Source organism: Protopterus annectens, chromosome 16.part0, assembly GCF_019279795.1.
Source record: "Protopterus annectens isolate FY-2018-M chromosome 16.part0, PAN1.0, whole genome shotgun sequence".
In the NCBI taxonomy this organism is placed as follows: domain Eukaryota; kingdom Metazoa; phylum Chordata; order Ceratodontiformes; family Protopteridae; genus Protopterus; species Protopterus annectens.
Genome location: NC_056750.1, coordinates 388049871 through 388063663, shown reverse-complemented (window position 1 = coordinate 388063663; position 13793 = coordinate 388049871). Strand labels below are relative to the sequence as shown.

The 13793-nt window shown below is 42.5% G+C and overlaps 1 protein-coding gene across 1 annotated transcript in view; it reads right to left on the bottom strand.

Annotated features, from left to right (window-relative positions):
- COQ4 (coenzyme Q4) overlaps positions 1-13793 on the bottom strand; it is a 390712-nt gene that overhangs the window by 197933 nt on the left and 178986 nt on the right. The gene's annotated exons all lie outside the window — the stretch shown is intronic.

Below are 13793 nucleotides of genomic sequence, written 5' to 3'. Positions count from 1 at the left end.
TAATTATGCTCTTTAACCTGAACTGGGCTGTGATAGGACCCTGTTAGGATGAAGTTAATAATGAACATGAGCAAGGTATGCACTACAGAGATCAGCAGCCCAGAGTGACTTATCTTGGTGCAAGTTTTGGATTTTAAGAAGAGCTGATACTTCCGATAATCAGGAATGGTTTTCTCTTTCAGGGAGTTTTATAAATACAAACATAACACCACATAGTATGACACTCAATTCCTTTGCTTAAGAATTCAGTGCAATCCCAAAAATAATAGAATAAAAACTCAGAATCAGGACATTTTAAATATTACTCTAATGCACTTAAAAAGTTAGTTGAAAAACACCTTTTTGCATCAACACATATTTTTGGACCATAAGTATAAAACTCAGATGTCTGGATTGATTGATTGTTTGTAATCCTGAATGATTTACCAGCAAATCAAACCTTTTTAAGGAGAAAGCAAATGTATGAACAAAATCAGGGAAGGCCTGTGAAATCAGGGATAGTGACAGGTATGCATTACTACTCAATGAGGTAAATAAGTGACTTACCCCTGCTGCTATTTGATGACTGCTAAACAGCAGTCATTGATCTGGTGTGGCAAGTACCAGTGTTGCACAACATATTGCTATTTGCTGAAATAACTACAAAAGTAGGACTGCTATGGCTTATACTTGTGTGTGTGTGTAAAAAATATCACTGATTTTTATATGTGCATGCACCCAATAATGCCAGTACACAGACATTATTCTTCTGGGTATCAGTAAAAAATATACTTAACAAGTAATTATATTTCAAAAGTAAGACATAAGCTATATCACAGAAAATTCAGACACTTAGATCCTCTTGGAGTCTGGTGGCCCCCATTCAACAGACTGCATAAATGGATACTGGCGGCTCCCTTAATCATCCTTGACTCTGTGGGGACCCCCACAAAAGCTATTGCTGATTGAAGAAAAATGAGGACAAAATATCAATTTTCTGATTGAGTTGTTTAACCTGAACCGTGCTGAGATATGAACCTTTTAGGATAAAACTAATAGCGTCTGGTTTCAACTACACCCATTCTAAAACCAGCCCTGCTCAAAGGTGTGTGTTCAGAAAGCTGCTGGGGATCTGAGGATTGTGTGGCTATTACACCTTTAATTTTCATCACAGTCAAACCTTAAAGGTGTGCACATGAAGTCATTATAGCTTGTGATTGAGCTGAGGACAGTGTGGTCATTGACTATTTACTTTTCTCACAGACCTCAGAGGTGTAAAAAGGTTACTATAGCTTGTGTAGTGGTGGTGTACTGTCTAGGAGCAACAGATTAGAATACATTACTGAAATCATTTTCACAATCACAGATCAGGCACATATACATGGGGCTGACTTTGAGGGTTGGAGTGAGGAAGCATGCTATGTATACATGTCAGCAGTCACTTGAAATATATGGCTAAGGCAATTTAAACCTCTGCTTTCATCCTAGTCTAACAACAGAGGGATGTATAGGCAGTGACTGTCTTTTGTGGGGGTTAGGTCAGCTTCGAACATTAAGCCTTGGGCACAACTTATGTCTTTCTTGAAAGAAAAAAATAAGACTGAAATTGTTTTCATGTTCATGATTTTTGTTTAGGTCACCAATGGATTAAAATGCTGAGAGAATGCTCTAAAATCCATCCCAGTGCACATATATAATGCCTATGGCTTTGGGGGCACCAGCTTAATTGAGTTATTTCCTAAATGGTTATTACTGTGCTATCTTGGTCAGGAAAGGAGTGCTGAAAGAATGCAAAGAAAACTAAAGCTGAACAGCAACAGTGAATTTCTTTCCGTAATAATAACTTTTGTTCACACTATTACTGGATGAAAAGGTTGTGTAAAAAGAAAAAATCCCTTTAAAATGCACTTCAGAGCATACAGAAAGTTATGGCTTCTTGAAAAAGCTGAGAGTAAGGCAACATGTGAGAAAAGGATAAAAAAAAATAATGTGCATGGTATGGGGAGCCCAAAAGGGGGTGGTGGATCAGAGGAGAGGACTGGAGGGTGTGGGGGTGGGGGTTGAAACAGTAGGCCTAGTTATGACTTCATTTAAGTCCAGACCTGTACATATAGTTGTTGTAATGTATCATTCTTGCAACTAAATGCCAGTAACTCAATGCCAAAAAGTGCATTTTCATTTCCTTTGGAAAAAATTTGGTTCTCATGAACTACCACATAGGCGATAGTCCACTAAACACTAAAGGTGTGATAAGAGACCTGGAGACACAGGTTGACAGCAACCTCTCCTTAGATAACCACACTGCCACTGTAGTCAGAAAGTCCTTCTATGTGGCACATCTCATTACAAAAGGTTTCTCATCCAGGAAGAAAGAAGTCATAATCCCTCTCTAATCGTCCCTCATTAGACCTATTATAGAATACAACGCCTCATTTGGTATGTACCTCACTAGACAACTACAACAACTGGGAAGGCCACAAAAATGTTAAAGGAAAAGGGCCAGCACAAACAGGTGGCATCCAGTCTTAATCTTTTATTGTGCCATCATAAACATGTCAAACCAGTTTCGGCACACAGCCTTCATCAGTGACCACTACAGATAGATAGGGTTTGGCTCTATAGAGAGAGTGCTAAGATTTTGGTAATTTTTTTTTTTTTACTTCGTGACCTGTGTGGACACTGAACTTTAGGTCTTCATCTTTATGAACTCTTAGTAGTTCAGTATGGGTGACAATTTGCATTTTGGAGTTGTTAGAGGAGGTAACAGAGAAGGAAGACTTTTGTACTACAAAAAGCTTTGGAGTAAAGAGATGCAATTTTGATTTGTTGGGGTTGAGGATTGGCTGGTTGGAGGTCAGTCAGTTTTCTACTGAGGGAAAAGATTCTTGAGTTAGCTGTTGTAGGTAATTTTTGCTCAGCAGATGACAGTCAGGTCATCTGCATACTGTACTAGGGTGGCACTGTAGTTTGTCAGGGCAGGGCCATTAACAAAGATGCTAAACAGGACAGGACCAATATGGGGCAAAACTGCAAGATGGCAGTCACCTATTGCACTGCCCAGTGAAAATTAGCAAGCTAGAAAAAAACAGGAAATGGAGGGGTTGTCAACGCCCAGGGGAGAGAGCTTTTTTTTAAGAGAATAGTGTGGGAAACAGCACTGAAAGCTATAGACAGATCAAGCAGGAGGGCTGATACTAGGTTGTTTTCATAACTGTTTGTGTTGATTGTATTAATGAAGCTAAGAAGACCCATGGAGATGCTATAGTGGGGGTAGAAAATAGGCTGAGAGAGAGAGAGTTTTTTTATTTGATATATTGAAGTAACTGGGACTGAATGCATTTTTCAGGTATCTTGGACAGAGGGGACAGAATAGCGACAGGCGTATAATTAGTGAGCTCAGTTTATAGGCCACTTTTACAGATGAGGAGGATGCAGCATTTTCCACACACACACACAGGAGTCATGACACAGCAGTTAATCAAAATAGGAGATATGATAGGCTATGGCCTCTGCTGCAAGTTTTAGTATTCACCTGGTAAGTTGTCAGGTGCTAGGGAGGTGGGTTTTAGTTTGAACAGATGTTTTTAATGGTGGAAGAAGGGACTGATTTGAGGGATAGGGAATGTGGGGACTTTAGAAGTTGAAATTTGCTCAGGGCTTTGTTTTGGTTGTTGCTACTGAGTATGGATGAAACTGAACTAATAAAGTTGGAGTTAAATATGTCGGTGAGGTCTGTGGGATAGTTTGAATTGATAGTTGGTGAAAGTTGCTTTGAGTGGCCTTAGTTTATCAACAGAATAATAACTTTGGGGTTATCGTAATTATAAACTTTGGAGGTTCGTGTAGTAGTTTTTTGTCAGATTTAATTTGAAGTTTAGTTTCTGAGTTCTTCAAATTCCATATGGTTGAATCTTATTTGTACCACATGTTTCCTATGCAGCACTGCAAAGTTTCTTAAGATGTTTGGTACTTCTGGTCAGCCAAGGGGAGGGATTTGACTTAACTCTTTTTTTCTGATGAGGTCAGTTTGTTTAGTATCCTCAGGAATATGTTATTAAAGTGGGATACAGCATCATCAAGAGGTAAATATTTTAATGCTGTCCAGTTGAACTGATTTAGGTATTAGTTGATGTTGTCTTTTTCAAAATTTGAAATGTCACATGCCACGCTGGAATGATGTTATTTTTGGATGTTTGTTTTCTTAAAGCAAATATGGAGAGATGGTCACATAAAAGTCAAGGAGAGCTCCTGAAACAGAAGGCATGTCTTACCATAACGATCTATCTATGTTGTTCATCTTCTTCCATTCATCACTGATGAGTTATCGGTTCTGTCCTCGGAACAGAGTCGGTGTTGTAACAAGCTCGCGTTAGCCAAAAAACTCTCGAGCTAAATCTCTACCCAGAATACCCCTCTCCTTTTTACCTCAGATCGAGTTTGCTAAAGAAAAGTAAGTAAAGCACAGGCCACTGCTGCGCAAATAACCTAAGGTACCACATAAACCCAAAGCATCCCCCAGGAGCCTTTGGAGGCGGACAGAGGGTGGGAAGTGATGAATGGAAGAAGATCAACAACATAGATGGAACGTTATGGTAAGACATAACTTCTTTATCTAATGTTGTTAATCTTCTTCCATTCATCACTGATGGGACAGAATCCCAAGCTACCTTGAGGAACCTGGGTGGCCCTTATGGAGGAATATTCCTGAGCACCACTGAGCCGAAGGCAGCTCTTCCTCTGGAGACCATATCTAACTTATAATAGTTGATGAAGGTGTGTGATTTTGCCCAAATAGCTGCTGCGCAGATGTCATCCATAGAGGCTCTGGAGTGGAAAGCTACAGAAGTTGCTATAGCTCTAGTTGAATGTGCTTTGATATTATGAGGTCCAGGCTCATTTGTACGTGAGTAAGAAAGAAAATACAGTCTCTGAGCCATTTGATAAGGTGACCTTTGACACAGCAAATCCCTTCCTTGGACCAGAAAAGGGAATGAAAATTTGGTCTGACTTGCGTATAAATTTAGTGCCATCTAGGTAAAAATCATTTGCCTGTGTACATCTAAGGAGTGAGGCGAATCTAGTTAAAGGAAAAATATCAGAGATCAGTTAGGGGAGAAGGGATGGATCTTTCCTTCATTCAGACTTAAGAAAAACTTTTAGCCCCAGCTATGTAAAAACTCAATTGCCTCTGTACATCTAAGGAGTGAAGGCAAATCTGGTTCCTAGGAAGAATCAGATATAACTTAGAAGAGAAAGGATGGATGTGTCCGATATGATACTCTGTCTTTATGAATACCAGGTAGAGTGCTTTATACACAAGGTCTGCAAGTTTGAGATTCTTCTGGAAGACATGAAGTCTATCAAAAATAAACATTTCCAAAACTAAAAATTTATGCCATGTTTCACGGCTGGTTGAAACGGTTTTTGTGTCAAGGAGTGAAAGACTAGAGTAAGGGTCCAAGACTCTAGGAGTTATCTGAAAGATGGCCTGATATGAGGAAATTCCTTTAAGGAAGGCTTTGCATAAACAGAATGCATAAGAGGGGATGAGCTGTCAAATCTGGAAGGGGAGTTAGTGTCCAAGGTGGATATACCAGACTGGGCAGAAAGGAAGGACCACACTTGTCGAGGCCAGAAGGGAGGTCTGAGAATTACTTTGCATTTCAACTGATGTTACGCTCTTTGTTAGAAAGAGAGTCAAGAGAGCCAAAGAGATTGCAGCAAGGTTGGTTCCGGTGGCTGAATATTTCAGTCGCCACCTCGGGGTTGAGGAACCATTCGTGAGGCTGTAGATGGGATGTGCAATATCAGAAACAGTTGGAAGATATTGCCGGTAACCAAAAAACCCATTGGTTTTGCCTCATAAGGTAGAACAAGGTTACACCTTGCTTGTGGAAATACCATACCACTGTCATATTGTCTGACTGAATTTCAAAATGTCCCAGAGGAGGGAGCCAGATGTAAAGTCTGCAACGCTAACAGCACTGCTCTTTGATCCAGACCACTTCTGAGGAATACCATGTGCTTTAGACTGTCTTTTTCCGAGAACGGCTCCCCACCTGATCAGGGAAGCATCTATGGTCACCATGGTTGTGGACTGAAGAGGTTACAATGAGCGACTCTAAAGCACTGCATTTGGCGTCATCCACCAAAAAAGCCGTGTTTGCAAGAGATGGATATTGGAATCTGATAATAGAGGGAGTGATAGTTGAGGAAGCATTGTAAAGAAGAAGCTATGACAGGATCCGCATATGTAGCTTCACAAGAAGCATGAAAGGGACAAATGCTGCAACTGAAACAAGGGTATGAAGTACTTCCCGGCTGAGACTGTCGTTTGTCAGAGTATCAGCCAGAGCTGGAGTGTGAGAAGCTGTATCCTGAGATCTGGGAGCGATACTAGACAAGACTGGGTGTTGAAAACAGCTCCACTAACTATCTGTTGCATAGGAGTGAGCTTTGACTCTTCCCAATGTATTAGGATTCCAGAGAGTCATGCTAGAGAGAGAGTATAAAGCAATGCAGTTACTGGGAGGCTTGGGAGGGGGGTGAGGAACCAGTCGTCCGACTATGGAAATACCTAGAGTCCTTGCAGATTCAAGTGGTTTGTGACCACTATAATGCATTCCGTGAGCACGCAGGGGGTGTAGCGAGGCCGGATGGCACTGCGTGGAAAATAGTGACTAGCTCCTAGAAGGAAGTGGAGTAGACTTCTGGGGCATTTATCCATCTGCTACGGTAATACATATCCGGGAGATGTACTGAACACATCCAATTGTCTCGTCCTAAAAAAGGGAAGAATGGGCTGAGTCATGAACATTCGAAATTTCAGTTTGGTTGAGAAGTTGTTTGAATTGTTGAGACCCAGAATAGGTCTTCAGTCCTATGTCTTTTTAGGCACCAAAAGGAATTTTTATTAGAATTCATATCCGTGCTGGTCTGATGGAACAGGCTGGATAACCCTGTCTGTATACATATATATATATATATATATATATATATATATATATATATACATTTTTTTAGAAGAAAAATAGGGAATGAAGTAAACTCCGGTGATGATAGTTTGCAGCCAACGTTGGCAAAAGAGAGCCAAGCTGCTTGGTGCAGACAGAAAAATGACTTGATCGCTTCTGGAGGAAAAGGATTGGAGTGTTCCTCAGGAGCGCTGATAAGGTTGCCTGGAGAGGGGGTCGCTGTAGCCTTGATTATGGTGACCCCCTTCTGCCTGAGTAATGGTGTCTTTCACAATTGTTACCACCTTTGTTCTTGGGGGTATCATCGTCACGAGGGGCATGAAAGGACTAAGGTTTTGTGTGCCGATTTTCCACTCCTGTGATTCTTAAAGGATGTACGCCTACAGCAGCCATAGTGTTCCATTAGTTATCACCTATGTCCTTTGCTTTGAAACCAAAAAGGGATGATGCTTTAATGGCTGTATTCAAAGAAGAGTTGAAAGAGTCCGCAAAGTCACAAATGCGCACACAGGCATGATGCGTCATGACAAAGCCTGAATCCGCTGTCCCAGCTACTCCTTCGGTAGGATGTGGGTTGAACCTCATGAGCAGGTTGGGTATTGATTCCAGGGTTGCGGACCGCGAAGTCCACTTGTCTCTTACCTTATCAGACAACAGTACTGCAAGTGATCCAGATAGCTCAATTATCAGGTCCCTCTGGAGCCTAGTGACAACTGCCAAACAGTTCATTGAGCGCACAGTAAACATCTGTGAAGGAAAGCCCACTTTCCCAGTCTGGCTACCACCCAGGACTCCCTGTTGGGTGGATGAACAGTGGGATTTTTTTCTTCAGCCACATCCTTCTTAGTGGCCACTGTTAGCACCATAGCATTAACGGTAACTCTTAGGGCAATGCTGACTGTCCACAGGGGAAAAGTATTTGTCCAGACTACGAGGGAAAGTGTCAAAGATGTGAGGGCTCTTTCATGTGCTCAGCCACGATGAGCTGGCGCGAAAAGCCTGTAGAAATATGGGCCCCTCAGACGAAGGGTTGCTGGGTTTCTAACCACCCACTGTTTCCAGGTTTCGAGGACAACTCCGAAGGAGGTGACCGAGGGGGGACCCTCCCCAAGAACATAATCTATGTCTTCCGCCAAGAACTCCCTGTACCAAGGGCGGAAAGGAGGGGAAAAGTTCTGTGCCTCAGCCTGAAGTGCCATCCTCCAATCTCCAGATTGAGGAGTGGTTGGCTCCGCAAGGCCTGTGGACCGAAAGATGATGGTGGAACCGAACAAAGAAGGTGTATCAGTGCCGAGGTAATGGGTGCCGAAAAAGTATCATAGCAGGAGACTTCAGATACGGATGGATCTTGGAAGGAGTGGATAACTTCCTGGTTGCCAAAAGCTGGTCCACAGGGCGCACCACATGTTGTGGAAGGGAAATTGGGGTGTCTCATGTTCTGTATACATGACCTAGGGAACGGGTCTATAGAAGAAGGCTATCGGGTCCGGGGGTCAAGACTGATGGTACCAAAGTTTCTAGCTTTAAAACTGGTGTTAAAGGTGTTATAAGAAACAATGCTCGTTGCCGAGGGGACTCAGAGCCAGGGTAACTACTGGAAGCGAAGTGGTAAAAGAATCGATAATCAGGTCCAAATGGTGTGCTGGTGCCAGAGTTGGCAACGACACCAAAGGTTTCAACATGCTTGGAACCGAGAGATAGACTCGTAGCCGAGTAGGGTACCGGAATCAAAGTTGGATGGAGCTCGATGATCAGTTCCAAAGGCTGTATCTGTGCCAAAGTTGGCAGGGTGCCAGGGGAGAGCCGAAGCTGGCAATAGTTCCAAAGGTTTCAACATGCTCGGTGCCGAGGGGAGAGGCTCGGAGGTGGCTACTGGAACCAAATGTTAGTGAGCTGAATGATCGGTTCCAAAGGGTGTATCTGTGCCTAAGCTGGCAATAGTTCCAAAGATCTCAGCATGCTCGGTGCTGAGGGAGAGGCTCGGAGCAGAGGTAGTTACTGAAACCAAAGTGATAGTGAGCTGAATGATGGGTTCCAAAGGTATCAACATGCTCAGTGCCGAGGGAGAGGCTCGGAGCCAAGGTAGCTACTGGAATCAAAGTGATAGTGAGCTGGATGATTGGTTCCAAGTGTTTTATCTGTGCCAAAGCCTGTATTGGTTCCGAAGGTATCAACATGCTCGGTGCCGAGGAAAAGCTCAGAGCCGAGGCAGTTACTGGAACCAAGGTGGTAGTACATTGGATGATCGGTTTCAAGGGCTATACCTGTGCTGAAGCTGGCAATGGTTCCCAAAGGCTTCAACATGCTCAGTGTCGAGAGACTCGAAGCCGAGGTATATACTGGAAACAAAACGGTTTGTCCTTATCATCCAATGGTGAAAAGAGTCTGAGTGGAAACTCTTCGCTTTTACTAAGAGGGGTTGAGACCTCCGTAGCAGAAAAAAGCCTGCTGAAAAAGGAAGACCTTAGTACTCCTTTCAGGATTTATTCCATACACATGAAGAGGGTGCTAGTTGAAAAGGAATACAGACAGATGTCGCACCGGAGGATGTATATAGAGAGATGTGACACACCCAAACAGTACACATAATCGTAAAATAAGTCATGATTAGGTAATTTACATTCACATGAAAATACAGTTTCAATCCTGACACCCCCCCCCCTTTTTTTTTTGTGACATTCTGACAGGGAAAATATTATAAGAAAAAGAACAAGCCCAAGAGAGAAAAACATCCAAGTATCCATCCCTTGGAATCCTCTCTTATTATTGTTAAGAGTTAAAAGTAAATGGAGGAAGAGGGGAAACAACTCAGGGAAAAAGGGCTGTACCAACGATGGTACTTAGAAGATACTGACAGTAAAGATAAGTGGGTAGAGTAACTATTTATCGAAGGAAAGAGAAAATATAAAAAACCCACAGATTATAGCTCTATATTTTTAATAAAATGTACTTAGCTGACAGCTTTTCTGAAACACAGCTTTACTGCTATGTGGCAAACAAGATCTGGGGTAACAGGAAGAGGGGCATTCTGGGTAGAGACTTAACTCGAGAGTTTTTTGGCTAATGCGAGCTTGTTACAAGGCCGACCCGGTTCTGAGGACGGAACCGATAACCCATGAGTGATGAATGGAAAAAGATTAACATTAGATGTAGATATTTTATTTGTGGTAGATGAGAGTATCCAGTCTATTGTGGTTCCTTTATTGTTTTTATTACTACAGTGAGTTTGAGGTGTGATCAGCAGAGTAAGTCGGTACAGATTTATGGTTTGAGATGGGCTGCTAGAGAAGAGTGACAGCCAGTCAATGTTACAGTTGTCTAGTATTCATTTTTCTTGAAGAATGTTAGAAGTGAGCCAGCACAGGCTGTGTTCTGCAGTGGTATGATTGTTACCAGGAGGGATACAGACTCCTATAATGTATACTGATTTATGTTGGTTTAGTTTGAGAGTTGTGACCAGGATATTTGCTTTGTCAAATTAGGGAGGAGTTATAAGTGGTAGAAAGAGTTGAAGAGTGTTTATTTTATACAGTATTGCTACTCCTCCAGCTCTCTTATGTTTTCTATCAGCTCTATATATGTTAAAGTCTGGAGGGAGAATCTCATTATAATTAGTTTCATTTTTCAGTGAGGTCTCAGCACCATAAGGTATTTTGTTATACCTACTTCTTATTTTAATGTGGAGAGTGAGTAGAGACAAAGAAAAGGAGTGCTGTGCAGGAGAGGCAGAAGGAGGTGATGGGGTGGATACAGGGAGGAAGTTGGGTCTGGGTTGGGGTGGATATCCCCACCAAGTTTTAAGGCTTGGAAATCTTAGTGAGTATAGGTCAACCATTTTAGTTTAGATTTAGATGTTAGAAAAAGATTTTTTTTTAGAGAATAGTTTGTGGTGGTAAGTTTTATATGTAAACAGATGAGTACATTTGAAAAGGAATAGGGTTGGAGTTCCGTCAACAAACTTCTCATGGGAGTTGGTAGATAAAGTTTGCAAGGTGGAAGATGAGAGGATTCAGAGAGATCGCAGGCATACGTGATAAGAGGTTAGATGGGAAAGGAGGAGAGACAGACTAAGTGCTGAGTAGTACAAGTTAAAGGAGTGAGTGGGTTGGTTGCGAGAGTTACTTTATGAGAGTGAAAGCTTAGGAGTTGATATTTGTGTGCTGGGAGATTTTTAGGGTGCAGGACAGACTCTAGTGATCTGTATGCAGGTGTGTCTAATGTATCTGCATGTGAATGAATGGTGGTATTATTATGATATTAGGGTTGGGGGAATGTTTAGCTGTATGAATGTGACTTTCTGTATGGGAAGGAAGGTGTATTAGCTGGAATGGGAGGGGAGAAGTGTGTGACGTGATCTGTGAGCTGTGGGTGGCAGCTGAACAAAGAGTTTGAGAAGGGGGGTGTTAAGGATGATAATGGCATGGAGATAGAGTGGGGAGAAGCTTTGAGGGGTACAAAGGTAGCTTTAGTGGAGATGGGTAAGAATTGAGGTCAGGGGAGCAGAGTGAGCATGTGCACAGCAAGATCAAATACAGCGGCTTCACCCATCAGGAAAGAGATATAAAAAGTCCCCCCAAAAAAACTACAAATCGGCAGACTAGCCTCAAGTCGGGTCTATATTACGTGATCGAATGCTAAGCTGATCGAACACCTTAACATCGACCACATAAAATGGAAACCAAAAAAACAGCGAACGGCCAGTTTAATGTAGGGAAAGATTTCCCTTGGCCGGTCTCTAGATTTTGCTGCTTTCTCACTGTGGAGCGGTCTCGCAGCTGGTATATTTAGTTAGTGGGGGGTGTGGGGGCAGAGCCCCCACATAGTTTGGCTGTAAAGTTACATTTTTTTGTAGCCGACGGTAACGTTTCCTGGTGGCATTCGATCTTTTGTGGTTCGATATTACGTGGTCGATGTTAAGGTGTTCGATCACCTTAGCATTCCATCACGTAAGATAGACCCTCTCAAATCAGGTTAGTGAAAGACCAACCAGGTAAAAAGTATGCAAGCAGACTTGAAGTGAAGTAGTGCTGTGCAGTCTGGCAGTGCATTTGTCAGCACAGATAATATTTATTTAGAAAACCATTCCCCACTCAGGTATTATAGACAAGCTCATCAGCCTGAACATAAACCCCTACGTCACGAGATGGGTTGCCAACTGGCTCATGGACAGAACCCACACGGTAAAAGTTGGAGGAGCTAGGTCTGACTCTAAACCGGTTACAAGTGGCGTTCCCCAGGGCACAGTCCTAGGACCCCTCCTGTTCAGCATATACTTCTCAGAGGTACAGGCAAGCACAGGAGGACTATGGCTGACCAAGTTCGCAGATATGTGAAAATTGTTGTGGAGTAGCGGTTGCTTGGATGTCTGCTTACGAGGGCTCTGCTGCTTTGGCAGATTTTTATTTAGAGCCTCCAAGTATATTTTTGTGAGATTATGTGTCTTGTTTGCTGATATGATTGGTCTATGTGAGACTGGTTTTGAGGTGCGAGTGGTTTCCTTCTCCTGACTGACTGTGCCAGTCTTAGGTTGAGAGAGCTCGGCCTCCAGTTTGGCTGTATAGTTGCATCTCTCACATACATTTGAGTTTGCTGGAAGGAGGACAGGGTTGTCTGTGTACATAAGGCAATTGTAACATTGCCTCAAGATTCCCAGATTCACCAGCTGGACTGGAGAGTATACTTGAAACTGCACTTTGGACATGCCTGGATAGTTTAAAAAACTGATTTATTGAATGTCCGGAAGGGACGAATAGGGAGCTTTGTACTTCTAGATAGTATAAGGGGGTGTAGTGCTATAGTATGTTAGTGCTTACTGAGAAGTTTGAACAAGTGCTGGGCTGTAGAAGGAAAGTTGAGTGCTTACTTTGAGAGTTTGACTAGTTCTAAGGGAAAAATTGAAGAGCAGACTTTGTGGAGCTGGAAATAGTCTGAAACTGCTTAAACGGCGCTGCGCGATGTGCAAAACCGCGCAAATGCGGTTTTTAAGGCAGGGAGCTTGAAAAAGATAGGAATTAGCCCAAAACGGCCAATAGACTACTAGTTGCTGGGCTGAGACCACTCCTCCAGGGACAGATAAGGCTGCTCAAACCTCCCCACTCTCACTGGTGAACAGAGAAGCTTCCTCCAATCCAAGTAAGGATATGGGCAACACAGGAACTTATACCACAGCCCAGGATTCAGCAAAACCTGAAATCTGGACTACTCTAGTTCAGAAAAGGTGGGAAACACGGATTTTTTTTTTTTTACAATAGAAACAGCAGTAACTTAACAGAAAACACTGTAAATGCTTTAAACAGGCTAGCTCACTTGAGTGTGTAGCCTACAACAGTTCAACAACACATAAATGACTTAAAATGACTTTAGGAAGTGCAGAACAAAAAAAATGCAAAAATAATGCTTTTTAAATCTTTAGAACAGCTAGAAACTCACTTTTCGGTGAGAAAATGCAGTCACAAGAAAAATAGAGAAAAAAATACTTAAATCAGTTGAAAGTCTCTTTTTGACTCTCTGCTGCTTGTAGCACTCTGCAGGACACCACGAGGAGCTGTGCTGAGTTGAATACAAGCGCAAAACGGCGCAAATGTGGTTTTTAAGGCAGGGAGCTTGAAAGAGATAGGAAATCACCCAAAACGGCCAATAATGTGCTGACATGTTGGCAAAGAAGAAAGACTCTCTCGATTGGTAGTCTTAGAGTGGTGGGTGAAGTGTCTAACTGTGCCCCTATAAAAATGATATGCTGCGATGGTGACAAGGCAGACTTTTCTGAGTTGACTGTAATGCCTAAATGATTGCAGAGTGTCAGAGTGCATTCCCGTGCCTGAATCAGTTAATGCCTGATGG